General features: G+C 45.6%; 1 long non-coding RNA gene across 1 annotated transcript in view; it reads left to right on the top strand.

The window, feature by feature from the left end:
• Positions 1-16,474, top strand: part of LOC130362566 (uncharacterized) — a 34,482-nt gene that overhangs the window by 6,548 nt on the left and 11,460 nt on the right. The window lies entirely within an intron of this gene.

Genomic DNA, 16,474 nt, shown 5'->3' with positions numbered 1-16,474 from the left:
CTGTTCGGCGATCCCGGTCTTTGTGACAGATTGCCCTGTCTGTCCCCCTAATAATTGAGTCCCCCACCACTAGTACCTGTCTGGCCTGCCCTGTACTCCTCCCTCCCTCCTTACTGGAGCAGACACCCCCCTGGCGGTCAGAGGCGGTATCCTGCTGCAGTTCTGCTAGCTCTGTAATGGCATCCCCCTCATCTGCCAAGCGGGCAAACTTGTTGGGGTGTGCCAGTTCAGGACTAGCCTCCCTGACACTTTTTCCCCTACCCCTCTTTCTAACTGTAACCCAGCTAACTGCCTGACTGTCCTGCAACTCCGTCCCACTGTCCTCCCCCACCTCTATTCCCGAGAGTGCCTGCTCAGTGAGCAGGAGACTCCTCTCCATGTTGTTAATGCTTCTCATTGTTGCCAGTCGCCCCTCTAGATGCAGGATCTGGGCTTCCAAACGGACAACTAGCACACATCTCGCACAACAATATGCACCCTCAAACTGTTGTTCAAGGATTGCATACATTGAACAGGATGTACATTGGACTGCATTTTCCAACATGGAGGCCATCTAATTATGGGGATTTCACAAATGTATAGGAAAAAACAGACAGTCAAAATGACACTTAAAATTTTTTGTAGACCTTGTGGGTTCAAAAATGAAAACTCACAGCGATCTCAACCTCCTGCTTAACTATACCCCGCCCGTTTCAGTGCACTCCCTATGTATTATCATCTAAGTGCTTCCTACTGGATATGCGCTCCACCCTTATATGCACAGTGCACCCAAATATGTGCACTGCATCAAGGGTTAACCTTAGCCCTGGCCCCTCTCCGTGGACGCAACACTACAAGCCCCAGCACTGAACGATCCATACATGCGCTCCATGCTGAAGCGCACGGGATGCTCTAGAAAATGTTTATTTTTATTTTTATTTCCAGTGTGTTTTTTTTTATGGGAAAAGGGGGGTGATTCAAACTTTTAATAGGGGAGGGGTTAAATGATCTTTATTCACTTTTTTTTCACTTTTTTTTTTTTCCGCTCCCATAGGGACCTATAACACTGCACACACTGATTTATCATTGATCACCGGTTTCTCATAGGAAACCAGTGATCGAGGATTCTGCCGCTTCAAGGATAGGGGATAAGATGTCAGATCGCCGGGGGTCCCGCTTTTTGGGACCCCGGGAATCGCTGCTGCAGCACCCTACTATCATTACTGCGCAGAGCGAGATCGCTCTGCACGTAATAACGGGCAATACAGGGGCCGCGGAGCATCATTACGTCGCGGCTCCGCCCCTCGTGATGTCACGCCCCCTGCCATAGACTTGCATTAAGGGGACGGGCCGTGATGTCATGAGGGGCGGAGCCATGACGTCACGCTGCTCCGGCCCCTGTATCGCCCGTCATTACGCACAGAGCGAACTCGCTCTGCGCAGTAATGATGGCGGGGTGCCGCAGCGGCGATCCCCAGGGTCCCCAGCAGTGGCACCGCGACGATCTAACATCTTATCCCCTATCCTTTGGATAGGGGATAAGATGCCAGTTCAGTACATTACATAAGTTAGTAAGTTAGTTTTACTCTCTGTGGCAATGAGTCTTTCTGTCTCTATTTTTGCGGCTTTTATCTGTTTTTTACATATTTTACATTTTTCTCTATAGCTTTTTAATGCTTCTTCACTGCTGTCCTGTTTTAGTATTTTAAATGCTTTATTTTTGTCCTTTATTACCCCTTTAATGTTTTTATATATCCATATTGGTTTTCTTTAATTTCTGACCCTTTTATTCCCATAAGGTATATAATTATTACAGTGATAATTTAAGATATTTATTACAGTGATGCAGCAGGCTGGATCATTACATCGGAGCCACGGTTCTCCCAGGCCGCTTTATGGCGGCAAAGCATATATTGACGCAGGGCCGTGGTGCCAACTTTGGGACCCTGGCCACGCTTCACCTTCTGCCCACATATCTTGCATGTGGCTATGTGAACCTCCTCCGGATGCTTGATAAAAAAAAAACACCGCCGAGTAGCTGATTTTCCCACCAACAGTCCACTTTAATTGACTACTTGACTTGCCGCCGTCTCCAGGAACCCCTGTTCCACTACCACCCGGGAAGGTAGGCTGCCGCGAAGTAAGTGGTCCCCCCCGGCCACCTATGGCTCCAGAATTTCCACTTCTGAAACCATGCTGACTATCAACCATACTACCACCTTGCTGGCTCAGCTGCTGCCTCCTGGGCAACCTGCAACTCTCTTCTCCTGATGATGATGAAGCCCCTGCGGCACCCGGCTCCCAATTGCAATCAGCTTCAATATTAACAAGTGTTTGCACGTCACTGATGTTCTCCTCAGGTTCCTCAACAGTGTCTTCTTCAGGACCCTGAATCCTGGCAACACTGCCTCCCATGTGACTGACCTCATCACTACTTACCCGCCTAGCGGGTAAAGCGGCAGATGTCTCCTCCACTTCTTGGCATGCCAGTAGCTGCTGACAGTCCTCTATTAGATCGTCCTCAGTGAATAGTGGAGCTGAACCCTCAGCATAAGATACTTCTTTAGGGGAGTGAACAACATAGGACAGAGGCAATGGGGGGACAGGGAATCCTCCTGGGCCATGCCAATTGAGGGTTGTGTCTGAGAAACCCACCGACTGTTGACTGGGGGTATCAGATGTCACTTGTGATGAAGTGGATGACTGTGTTAACCAATCGATGATGGCAGATGGGTTGCTGGTTGAGACACGACCGCTAGTTGAGCTCAGGCCTCTTGCTGCGACTCCTGCTGCCACTCGCACCTAGTCTGCTGCGACCTCTACCTGATGAATTTAGGCCTTTGTCACTCCTCTGTGCACATCCTGGCACTTCTCTGCCTGGCACACTTAGTTCGTATATGAAGGGAGTAAAATACGCTTCACTACACTTAACCCCTTAAGGACTCAGGGTTTTTCCGTTTTTGTATTTTCATTTTTTCCTCATCACCTTCTAAAAATAATAATGCTTTAAATTTTACACCTAAAATTCCATATTATGGCTTATTTTTTGTGCCACCAATTATACTTTGCAGTGACATTAGTCATTTTACCAAAATATCCACGACGAAGCAAAAAAAAATAATTAATTGTGTGACAAAATTGAAGAAAAAATGCAATTTTGTAACTTTTGGGGCCTTCCGTTTCTACGCAGTGCATTTATCTTTATTCTGTAGGTCCATACGGTTAAAATGATACCCAAATTATAAATGTTTAATTTTGTATTACTTCTAAAAAACAAATCATAACTACATGCAGGAAAATGTATACATTTAAAATTGTCATTTTCTGACCCCTATAACTTTTTTATTTTTCTGCGTACGGGCCAGTATGGGGCGCATTTTTTGCGATGTGATATGACGTTTTTATCGGTACAATTTTTATATTGATCAGAGTTTTTGATTGCTTTTTATTCATTTTTTTCATGATATAAAAAGTGACCAAAAATACGCTTTTTATGACTTTTTTTGCGCGTACAACATTGACCGTGCGGTTTAATAAAAATATATTTTCATAGTTCGTACATTTCTGCACGCGGCGATACCACATGTGTTCATTTATATTTACACAGTTTGTTTTTTATGGGAAAAGAGGGGTGATTCTTACTTTTTTTGGGGAAGGGGTTAAATGATCTTGGCTATTACACTGAACATACCGATCTCATACACAGATCATTGCCGTGCATCGACACAGCAAAGATCAGTGTTATCAGAGTCGATTGCTCAAGCCTGGATTTCAGGCTTGGAGCCATCAATAGCCAATCGGACGCGACGGAGGCAGGTAAGGGTACCTCAGCTTGCATTCTAGCTGATCGGGACATCGCGATGGTCCCGATCAGCCCAACTGAGCTACCGGGAAGCTTTTACTTTCATTTCAGATGCAGCGATCAACTTTGAACGCCGCGTCTAAAGGGTTTATATCGCGCGGCACGACGATCGGTGTTGCATGCTATTAGCCCAGGGTCCCAGCTGTCACAGGGACCCTGGGTGTGACCAGGGTGTTATATACCGGGACCGGGCGCAGGGCGTACAGGTACGCCCTGCGTCCCTAAGAGGTTAAAACAGTATTTGTCTAGAACAGCAGCAGGTGTGTACTTTTGACTGTCCTTTCACAGTATCTAGGCCCTTGACAGATTAACAGGTACAAAATAATACACTACTTAGATGTACGTATGTGAATGCACTTATGAGGGCAGAAAAATGCGGTACAGTATGCTTAAATTTTTTTTATTTTAGGTAAACACCAGCCGATGATTACTTTTGGCTGTCCTTTCACAGTATGCACGTCCTTGACAGATTAACAGGCACAAAATAGTACACCACTTAGATGTAGGTATGTGGTATGCACTTATGAGGGCAAAAAAATGCGCTACTGTATGCTTAAAAAAACATATTTTAGTAAAACATCAGCCGGTGATTACTTTTGCCTGGACTTTCACAGTATCTAGGCCCTTGAGAGATTAACAGGTACAAAATAGTACACTACTTAGATGTACGTATGTGGTATGTACTTATGAGGGCAGAAAAATGTGCTACGGTACGCTTAAAAACTCAGTATTTCTGTAAAACACCAGCCGGTGATTACTTTTGCCTGTACTTTCATAGTATCTAGGCCCTTGACAGATTAACAGGTAGAAAATAGTACACTTAGATGTAGGTATGTGGTATGCACTTATGAGGGCAGAAAAATGTGCTACAGTACGCTTAAAACCTCCGTATTTTTGTAAAACACCAGCCGGTGATTAATTTTGCCTGGACTTTCACAGCATCTAGGCCCTTGACAGATTGACAGGTACAAAATAGTATACTACTTAGATGTACGTATGTGGTATGTACTTATGAGGGCAGAAAAATGTGCTACGGTACACTTAAAAACTCAGTATTTTTGTAAAACACCAGCCGGTGATTAATTTTGCCTGGACTTTCACAGTATCTAGGCCCTTGACAGATTAACAGGTACAAAATAGTATACTACTTAGATGTACTTATGTGGTATGCACTTATGAGGGCAGAAAAATGCGGTACAGTACACTTAAAAAAAAAATATTTTTGCACAACACCAGCTGTGCACAACAGTGCTGCAGCACAAAAAAGCTGTGTACTAAACACAAAATTGCACTCTGTCAAAGACTATTAGGAATGGACTGCTGGGTATTATACCGTCTACAAACTAGTATAACCCGCAGATGATTTGTTGTGGAACAAAGACACAGAATCGCGCTGAAAAATTATTCCTGCCTCCTCTGCTAAGGTTTGTGAAGTTGAGGCAGCTTGTTGAAATGTATGAGGCAAAACACAGCTATCTGCCCCTCTCTGTAATACAGTGCTGAAGAAAGTGACTCGGAGTTTAATGGCTGTACTAAAAATCCTTTTCAGTGAAAAAAACACTGCTCTCTGTATTCCAGAATGCTGATATGACTAGGATGTGAAACGCTGCTGGAATGAGATTTTCTGTGTAACAGACACACAGCGATGTCGTCCTATCTCTATGCAGTGTAATGAATGATATGACAAGCCGCAAAATGACTGCTGAATATTTTGGGCTGTGACATTACAGAGGTGACTGGCTGCTGATAGGCTGCATCCTGCATGTGATTCAGGGTCGTCCAGCCTATTTCCCTTCCCTCCTTGCCTTCCCGCCTTCCCAGCATTACTTGCCCCATGTACTGACATGTGGATCCGCCATTTTAGATGCCCTGGAGCCTGGAGCGCAGTAAATGGAGTTTAATGAAGCGATTCGCGCAATAGTAGCACAGCGATATTCGCATTCGTAACGAATTCAGGTTCATCAGCTTCGATTCACTCATCTCTACTCCTTACTAAATAGTGGAGATGAACCCACAGCATAAGATACTTCTTTGGGGTAGGGAACAGCATAGGACAGAGGCAATAGGAGGATAGGGGCTGCTCACGGGCCATGCCAATTGAGGGCTGTGTCTGAGGAACCCAGCGACTGTTGACTGGGGGGGGGGTGCCAGATGTCACTTGTGATGAAGTGGATGACCGTGTTAACCAATCGATGATGGCAGATGGGTTGCTGGTTGAGACACGACCGCTAGCTGATACCGGAAGCTCAGGCCTCTCGCTGACACTCCTGCTGCCACTTGCCCCTAGTCTGCTGCGACCTCTGCCTGATGAATTTAGGCCTCTGCCACTCCTCTGTGCACGTCCTGGCACTCCTCTGCCTGATATACTTTGTGCGTACTTGAGTACAACACACTCCACTACGCTTAAAAAAGTATTTTTGTACAACACCAGCCGGTGAGTACTTTTGCCTGGCCTTTTACAGTATCCAGGCCCTTGAGACCTTAATAGGAACAAAATAGTACACCACTTAGATGTTCTTATGTGGTATGCCCTTATGAGGGGAGGAAAATGTGCTACAGTACGCTTAAAAAAGTATTTGTGCACAACACCAGCAGTATACACCAGTGCTGCAGCACACAGTAACTGTGTACTACACCCAAAATTGCACTTTCTCTCTCAATCTCACTCCCTTCCCTATCAGTGCTTCAAGGCAGGATTTGTACTTGAGCTGAATCTCTGCTGTTCTGTACAACACACTGCTCTCTGTTCCTCTCTGTAATAGAACGCTGTAGACAGTGACTGGGAGGTGAATCACTGCAGTAAGAATGCTTTTCTGTGAAACATACACTGCTCTCTGTCCCTCTCTCTGTGCAACAGAAAGCTGACTTGACTAGGAGGTGAATCACTGCTGGAAAAAAGCTTTTCTGTTCAACACACAGCACTGTCTGTCCCTATCTGTCTCTCTACAGTGAAAGACTGAAGTGACTGGCCGCAATATGGCTGCCAATTACATAGGTCTGTGAAATCACAGGGGTGACTGGCTGCTGATAGGCTGCATGCTGCATGTGATTCAGGGTCATCCCGCATATCCTTGTTCCCGCCTTCCCAGGATTCCTTGCCCCATGTCCTCACATGTGGATCAGCCATTTTAGATGTCATGGAGCCTGGATGCACTAAATGGAGTTTAATGAATCGATTCGCGAGATAGAATCGCAGCGACATTTATTTTAGTTGCAAATCGAATTTTTCCTGAAATTCGTAACGAATTCAGATTCGATTTATCCATTCCTAATAGGGACTACTGTGCATTTTCAGGGAATCTATCATCAGAAAGTGAACTGCTGTTTAACCCACGAAGACTCACATTAAAACTGGAATAATCCTCCAGAAAATGTAAATTATTTATAGTTGATTTTTAATTTATGCTCAAGAAAATCTAGTTACTTTAACCCCCTGGGGACGGAGCCCATTATGACCCTAAGGACGGGAGCATTTTTTGCAAATTTGACCACTGTCACTTTAAGCATTAATAACTCTGGGATGCTTTTACTGATTCCGAGATTTTTTTTCGTGACATATTCTACTTTATTGTAGTGGTAAATTTTAGTCGATACTACATTATTTCTTGGTGAAAAATTCAAAAATTTTATGAAAAATTTTAAAATTTTGCATTTTTCTAACTTTGAAGCTCCCTGCTTGTAAGGAAAATAGACATTCCAAATAAATGATATATTGATTCGCATACACAATATGTCTACTTTATATTTGCATCATAAAGTTGACATGTTTTTACTTTTGGAAGACATCAGAGGGCTTCAAAGTTCAGCAGCAATTTTCCACAAAATTGTGGAGATCAGTTCAGTTTTGAAGTGGATTTGAAGGGCCTTCATATTAGAAATACCCCACAAATGACCCAATTATATAAACTGCACCCCTCAAAGTATCCAAAATGACATTCAGTAAGTGTGTTAACCCTTTAGGTGTTTCACAGGAATAGCAGCAAAGTGAAGGAGAAATTTCAAAATCTTCATTTTTTTTTCACTAAAGGGCATTTTTCCCCCCAAATTTACCATTTTTACAAAGGGTAATGGGAGAAAATGCCCCCCAAAGTTTGTAACCCCTCCTCTACTGAGTATGGAAATACCCCATGTTAGGACGTAAAATGCTCTGCGGGCGAACTACAATGCTCAGAAGAGAAGGAGTGCCATTGGGCTTTTGGAAAGAGAATTTGTTTGGAATGGTAGTCAGAGGCTATGTGCGTTTACAAAGCCCTCCGTGGACCCCCCACATGTGACCCCATTTTCCCTCCTGAAGACGCTACGGAAGTAGTGAAACATGTAGAGGGGGCATTTTCAGCGTTTTAATATCGGTAGCTTGTGTGTGCAATATACTGTGGAACTGCAGTCCACATGTGGTCGAATATACTTACCAGTGGTCAACTGGATGGAATATAAACAATACTATTAAGCACACACAAGCCCGTAGTTTTAAGTTATACACTCGCCTTAAAAATTCTTTTAATATTATATGAATAAAAGTTAAATTTTAGGGGTGGGAGTTAATAAGGGTTTCAGTGACCCTGGGCTTCCCAGGGTCAAAGGTTTTTAATTAATTATCACCCTAACCCATCCTGGGATTTGGTTGTCGTGGTTACTACAGTTTATAGACCACTGCACAGTGATCTCCAAACTGTGACCCTACAGATGTCTCAAAACTACAAATCCCAGCATGCCCAGACAGCAATCAGCTGTTTAGGCATGCTAGGAGTTGTAGTTTTGCAAGATCTGGAGGGAAACAGTTTAGAGACCACTGTACAATGGTCTCAAACTTTAGCCCTCCAGCTGTTGCAAAACTACATATTCCAGCATGCCCAAACAGCTGTCTGGGCATGCTGGGAGTTGTAGTTTTGCATTATCTGGAGGGCTACAGGTTAGAGACCACTGTATAATGGTCTCAAATTGTAGCCCTCCAGCTGTTGCAAAACTACATATTCCTGCATGCCCAAACAGCTCAGACTGTAGCCCTCCAGATGTTGCTAGGCAACTTATCGGCTTCCGTAGGATCCAGGGAGCCGTCCTCTTCTGCCGCACGTCATCGCCGCCCGCAGCCTCTGGATCAGTAAGTGGATCTTCGGTGCCGGTCCACGCCAGTTTCCTTGTCCTGCCCCGCCCATTGATGGTGGGCAGGATGGGGAAAACTAAAGTTAACCCCCCCCCCGCCCCCCATCTGCTATTGGTGGTCGCGTCTAGACCACCAATAGCAGGGATAGGAGGGGTGGCACCCCTGCCACCTAACTCCTATCCCTTCAGGGGGATCGTAGGTGTCTTAGACAACCTCAATCCCCCTTATATTCCGGGTCACCGGGTCACTATAGACCCGTATGACCCGGAATCGGCGCAAATCGCAAGTGTGAATTCACTTGCAATTTGCGCCGATCGCCGACATGGGGGTGTCTGATGACCCCCCTGAGCATTTGCGCGGGGTGCCTGCTGATCGATATCAGCAGCCACCCCGGTCTGGTCCCTGCGCGGCGGGGACCGAAATTCCCACGGGCGTATGGATACGCCCTTCGTCCCCAACAGGTTAAAGGGGTACGCTGGTGGAAAAAATATTGTTTTTAAATCAACTGGTGCCAGAAAGTTAAACTGATTTGTAAATTAAAATAGAGAAAATAGACATTGTTGCGTATCCACAACATGTACAATTATTTAATGCTTCTCAGCAACATTTATTAAACTAACAAGTCGTTAGTGAAATTTATGATCATGAGAAAACATATGTTGCTGAGAAGCAGTGGCGTTGCTAGGATTGGTGTCACCCGGTGCGGTAGAAAATGGTGTCACCCCATAACCCCCCCCCCCCACACACACACACACACTCCACCAAAGTAATATTTTAGCCTGTTGTGCGAGACACCAAAGTGCATCGCAGAGAAGCATTTCCAGTATTATAATCAAACATACCAATTTCCAAGTAAGGGGAACACACTAAAGAAGCTTTTACAATGTAAAACTACAGCTCCCAGTATGATGTAACCAGTGATAAGGGGATTCTGGGAGTTGTTAACTGCAGAACTTACAAGTGGCTATAGCTCTGATGGGACATAGTCCGGTATAATGCACAATAAAATAAGTTATTACAGGTGACGTCTTCTCTATAGTCTTTCCTTATCTAATTCAGATGGTACATACCGCCGGGTCCAGCTAAATCTTCTCTCTGCAGAATGTGACTGCCTCATACTTTACCCCAATTAATAAAATACTGCCAAAAACTGCACCCTCTGATGGTCCTGCCGATGGATGATGGGGGTGCTGCTGACAGGAGGATGATCCTGCTCATGGATGATGGGGGTGCAGCACCCCTATCATACATCAGTAGCACCATCATCATACATCAGTAGCACCCCCATCATATATCAGCAGGATAATACTCCTGGCAGTGTCACCCCCATCATCCGGGATGGTGGGAGTGCTACTGGCAGAAGGATGATCCTCCCAATGGATGATGAGGGTGCTACTGCCCCCCCCCGGCTGTAGCACCCCCATCATACATTCGCAGGATAATCCTCCTGCCAGTAGCACCCCCATCATCCCGGATGATGGGGGTGTCACTGCCAGGAGTATTATCCTGCTGATGTATGATGGGGTGCTACTGATGTATGATGATGGTGCTACTGATGTATGATAGGGGTGCTGCACCCCCATCATCCATGAGCAGGATCATCCTCCTGCCAGTAGCACCCCCATCATCCATCGGCAGGACCATCAGAGGGTGCAGTTTTTGGCAGTATTTTATTCATTGGGGTAAAGTATGAGGCAGTATTTTATTCTGGGTGTTCAGTGTGTGGTAGTATATTCATAGGGTGCAGTATGTGGCAGAATTATAATGGGAGGCAGTGTGTGGTAGTATTATATTCAGAGGGTACAGTGTGTGGCATTCTTATGTTCAGAGGGCACAGTGTGAGGCAGTATTATATTCAGATGGTGCAGTGTGTGGTAGTATTATATTCAGGAGGATGATCTGCTGATGGATGATGGGGGTGCTACTGGCAGGAGGATGATCCCGCTGATGGATGATGGGGGTGCAGCACCCCCATCATTCATCAGTAGCACCCTCATCATACATAAGGAGGATCATCCTCCGGCCAGTGCCCCCCCCCCCCATCATCCAGGAGGATGATCTGCTGATGGATGATGGGGGTGCTACTCGCAGGAGGATGATCCTGCTGATGGATGATGGGGGTGCTACTTGCAGGAGGATGATCCTGCTGATGGATGATGGGGGTGCACCACCCCCATCATTCCTCAGTAGCACCTTCATCATACATAAGGAGGATCCTCCTCCTGACAGTGGCACACCCCCCCCCCCCCCCCCCCAGAGCCTCTCAGCAACCCCATTATCCCTGTTAGTACCTTACAGGGGTCAGATGCACCCCAGTTGCCGGACAACAGCAGAGGACCGGTGGTGGCAGTCATGTTGTCTGTGGTGCTCCCGGATTGGTGAGGAGGACCAGGGCTGGAGGGAGTCGGGACTCAGCACGCCGCCTGACATCCTAGGTAGCAGCCTCGAAGGTGCACACGTGCCGCCGGGTGGGGGGGGAGGTGGTTGTGTAGTGGCGCCGCTGGCGAGGACGTGATGAGGACGGGGGGGTTGGCGCTTTTGCTGCTGAAGTTGTCACTCTAACTCTGCAAGTGATTCTGCAAATGATTTACGGGGGGGGGGGGGGTTGCTGGCGGACATGGTGTCACCCTGGTCGCAATGCTGCTGTGTGAGTCTCTCAGCAGGTCCGGAGCCATCCACGTGCCGCCGCACACATGCGGACGGGGGGGGGGGGGCTTGGTTTGTGGGGCTTGCTGGTGTAGATGTCACTCACTGCTGTTGCTCACTCTCTGCAAATGATTTCCCGGTTTAGCTGGCGGACGTGGTGTCACCCCTCCAGGCTGGTGTCACCCGGTGCGGCCTGCACCCCCCGCACCCAGATCGCAACGCCACTGCTGAGAAGCATTAGATCATTGTGCATGTTGTGGATGTGCGACCGTGTCTGTTTTCTCTATTTGAATTTACATTGTATTTTCTATCCCCCTCTCTCTTTTTTTTTGGTCTGCCCTCTGCCCCTCTCCCTCAGCTCAGGCATATATAAATTAGCAGGAAGCTGCATAGGGCCCTTTCCTTTCTGACAGCCTCCTAGTCTTACTGGGAGCACATGGTAAGTGAGCTTTTCCACCTTGTTCACACTGGTGTGGTGCTGTGCGGCGTCCATTGCTGCCATGGCACTGTGTCTATGGGGAGGCGTGGCCATGGGACTGGTTTGAGTGGCATTGGGGCTGCTCTGCCAGTGGGTCATTCCCCCTGTGGATACTGGTGTTGTGACGGTGGTGGTCGCCACCCAGTGCTACACCATCTTATGCTAGGGACGTTAGGGACCCACTACTTACAGGTGGCCGTGACGTGGCTGGTGGGCTTGCACTTCATGATCATGAAGTACACTAATGACCTGTTAGTTTGATATATGTTGCTGAGAAGCATTAGATCATTGTGCATGTTGTGGATGTGCGACCATATGAGTTTTCTCTATTTGAATTCAGATTTGTAAATGACTTCTATTTAAAAAAAAAAAATGTATCTTTCCCGTATTTATCAGCTGCTAAATGCTCCACAGGGAGGAATTTTCTTTCTGTCTAACCACAAGGCTCTCTGCTGACACCTCTGTCCATTTTAGGAACTGTCTGGACTGTTCCTGACATGGACAGAGATGTCAGCAAAGAGCACTGTGGTCAGACTGAAAGAAAATTAAAAAAGAAAATAACTTCCTGAGGAGCATATAGCAGCTGATAAGTACTGGAAGGATTAAGATTTTTAAATAGAAGTAATTTACAAATCTGTTTAACTTTCTGGCACCAGTTGATAAAAAAATAATAATAATAATCATTTCCAGCGGAGTACCCCTTTAAGAAAAAAAAAAAATAACATTTTAATATTAGCCAATTCTGAGTTAATATAAAAGTGGAGAGCGTTTTTAAATATGCACTTTATGTACTGGTGGACTTGTCCTGTTCTGCATTACACATACAACTCATTAAGTCTGAATAATCACTATTAGAGATGGGTGAATCACCGTGATTCTATCTCCCAAATCACTTCATTAAACTCCATTTAGTGCAGTCCTGGCTCCAGGGCTTCTAAAATGGTCCACATGTGAGGACATGGGACAAGGAATCCTGGGAAGGCAGGAGCAAGGGTAGGCAGGATGACCCAGAATCACATGCAGGATGCGGCCTATCAGCAGACCGTCACCCTTTTGATGTCACATCCCTATATAATCAGCAGCCATATTTTGACCAGTCACTTCATCCTTACACTGCAGAGAGATAGATAGGGACAGACAGCCCTGTGTGTTACACAGAAAAGCTTTTTCCAGCAGCGATTTACCTCCTAGTCAGCATTCTGTTGGACAGAGAGCAGTTTATTTGTCACAGAAAAGCATTCTTACTGCAGCGATCCACCTCCCAGTCACTATTCTATTATAGAGAGGATCAGAGAGCAGTGTGTTGCACAGAAGAACAGCAGCGATTCAGCTCAAGCACAAATCCTGCCTAGAAGCACTGATAGGGAAGGGAGTGAGATTGAGAAAGTGCAATTTTGGCTATAGTACACAGTGACTGTGTGCTGCAGCATTGGTGTCTACTGCATGTGTTGTGCACAAAAACGTTTTTAAGCGTACTTTAGCGCATTTTTTCTGCCCTCATAAGTGCATACCACACTTGGCTGTCCAGGCATGCTGGGAGTTGTAGTTTTGAAACCTCTGGAGGTCCGCAGGTTGAAGACCACTGCAGCCTTCGTCGTCATCCCCCCCCCCCCCCCTTCATGATCACCGCCTGTCAATCCCTTCATCAGTGGTCTTCAACCTGCGGACCTCCAGAGGTTTCAAATAATTGACTAAACCCCAAGGCCTAATAAGGTAATAATACCTTTTATTAGATTAGGTTAAAATATAGTGCAATTCCCACAGAAAAAATGAATTAAAACTGATAACCAAGTGATCCTAGTGTAGCAATAAACCGTTTTGAGGGAGCAATCTCATCTTGATAACTAGATAGCCCTGCAGTGGCTATCTATTAAGGATAACACTGGTATCGCTTAAAATATAACACAATTGCCGCCTCTACATGTTTTGCCGCATCCACGGCTTTCTTGAGAGGCAATGGTGGCACTGGCAGCTGCCAAAATGGGGGAGGGGGTATTTATAACCCACCCCTCAGATGTCATCAACATGAGCCCCGTCCTTCTCTCCAATAAATATCACCTTAACAAACACTGCCACACAGACTACCAAGGGGATATTACCAATAATTAACTCCACCTGTTAAAATCACTCACTCAACAATGAGAAGCCAAGGACATCTACTGCTATGGAGCCCGGCGTGTCCACGTCATGCTCCGTCATCAAGGGATGCCGATGTTTACCATCCGTATCATCACTGAGCACTGCGCATGTCAAATGTCGACTGCGGGGAACTTCAATCTCCGCCGGCGATATCCGATCTATTGCGCCTGCGCTGATACCTCCGCCAACGGTTGTGATGAATAAACAAGAGTACATTGACATGGTGATGGCCTTACTGTCGGATCATACCAAGTACGAAAAGCTGAGGTCAGACCCGAATGTTGATTATCTGCAGGAATATAAGACACTTCTGGTTAAGGCTAGAGATGAAGGATACATCTCTGAAGATGAATTTCAATTTATGTTTAATCCCCGTCCCACTGTAGCCACTTTTTATGCACTTCCTAAGATGCACAAGTCCACAATTCCTATCAGGGGGCAACCTATTGTTTCTGGGAATGACTGTCTCACACATGGTGGTAGTCTTTATTTGGATCACGTACCTTCACCTTTTGTCACTACTCTTCCTTCCTATCTGCGGGACACTAAGGACACTGTCCTCAAATTGACGGATATTACTGTCACAGATACCACTATACTAACAAGTCTGGACGTTGAAAGCCTTTACAGCAACATACGGCATCAGTTAGGACTCGCAGCGGTCTCCAGATACTTAAGCAAGAGTACCCTTTTCCACAGGAACAACAAATTCATTTTAGCACTTTTGGAATTTATTCTTACACACAATTATTTTATTACACACAATTATTTTTAGGGTGGTGGGAGAGCACTTTTGTTTTTTCTGATGAGTTGAGTTTTTACACAGAGCACATTTTTTTCGTACGGTACATAGATGACGTCCTGATTCTATGGGACGGGTCGAGTGAGTTATTTCAGGAATTTACCAACAAATTTATCAACAATGACATTGGGATGACCTTCACTTCAGAGATTGGTGGTAGAAGTATTAACTTCTTGGACTTAAGAATTTATATTGATGATGAGAACCATATCCAGATGGATATTTTCCGTAAGGCTACCTCTACCAGTTCTCTCTTGCACTGGGATAGCTGGCACCCGGGGTTTATTGCTACACTAGGATCACTTCGTTATCAGTTTTAATTCATTTTTTTCTGTGGGAATTGCACTATATTTTAACCATACTACTAAAAGGTATATTTTAGGGGTAAGCAATAGGGGTTTCATACCCCGGGCTCAGTCCTTGGGGTTTAGTTAATCAGTTAATAAACGGCCTCTTACTACACTAGGGTAGTCTGTTTAGTCCAGAGGTTTCAAAACTACAACTCCCAGCATGCCCGGACAGCCATTGGGTGTTGTAGTTTTGAAACCTCTGGAGGTCCGCAGGTTTAAGACCACTGCGGCCTTCGTCATCATCCAGCCCCCCTTTTGTTTTGTACTCACCTCCCCTCGGCGGGACGTTAGGGTGAGCTGGTCCGGGCCATCTATGCTTCAGGGACCGTCCGGTGGGGATGGTTAGTCGTTGCAGGCTGTCTATTTTCACCAGGGGGGCCTCTTCTCCATGCTTCGGCCCTGTCCCCGGAGTAGTGACGTTGCCTTGATGACGCAACGGCTGTCCGGGCTTGCTGGGAGTTGTAGTTTTGTAACATCTGGAGGTCCACAGGTTGAAGACCACTGATGAAGGGATTGACAGGCGGAGTTCACTCGAGTATAAGCCGAGGGGGGGCATTTTCAGCACGAAAAATCGTACTAAAAAACTCAGCTTATACTCGAGTATATACGGTAATTTAAATTTTAAAATTAATCTTTTAATCTTACACCAGCAATGATCTGTCTCTTCAATTTGAGCCAGTCCCGCTCCTCTCTGATGTGAATGTCTGTCCTCCAGTTCATATAAAGTTCAGCTCCCCAATGGGACTTAACCCCGCCCCTTCTCAACTACCATGTATAAACAGATACACATTTATAATAGAGCTTAAGTGCTCCCCCTCTTGACTGAATCTACATGACTCCATGAAAATGAATAGGAAGATTACCTATGTACTCCTTATATGTAAAGCCCACCCACTTAGAACACCGTGACGGCCATGTATCGCTCAGGCACCACTGCTACCTTCCCTCAGCTGTGATCCTCTGTGCCTGCTATGGCATCAGCGCAGCATACTCCAAAAGAAAAAAGTCTGTAATAATTAAACCAGTAAAATACATTACAAAATACACAATTTACAGCTCTAGATTATTCAATATGTTATATAACAATGGGAATATTTTGTCCTCTTGAAGTTTTGTT

The sequence above is a fragment of the Hyla sarda genome, chromosome 3, assembly GCF_029499605.1.
Source record: "Hyla sarda isolate aHylSar1 chromosome 3, aHylSar1.hap1, whole genome shotgun sequence".
In the NCBI taxonomy this organism is placed as follows: domain Eukaryota; kingdom Metazoa; phylum Chordata; class Amphibia; order Anura; family Hylidae; genus Hyla; species Hyla sarda.
The sequence above is the reverse complement of the archived record's forward strand: the minus strand, read 5'-3'. Positions and strand labels throughout refer to the sequence as shown.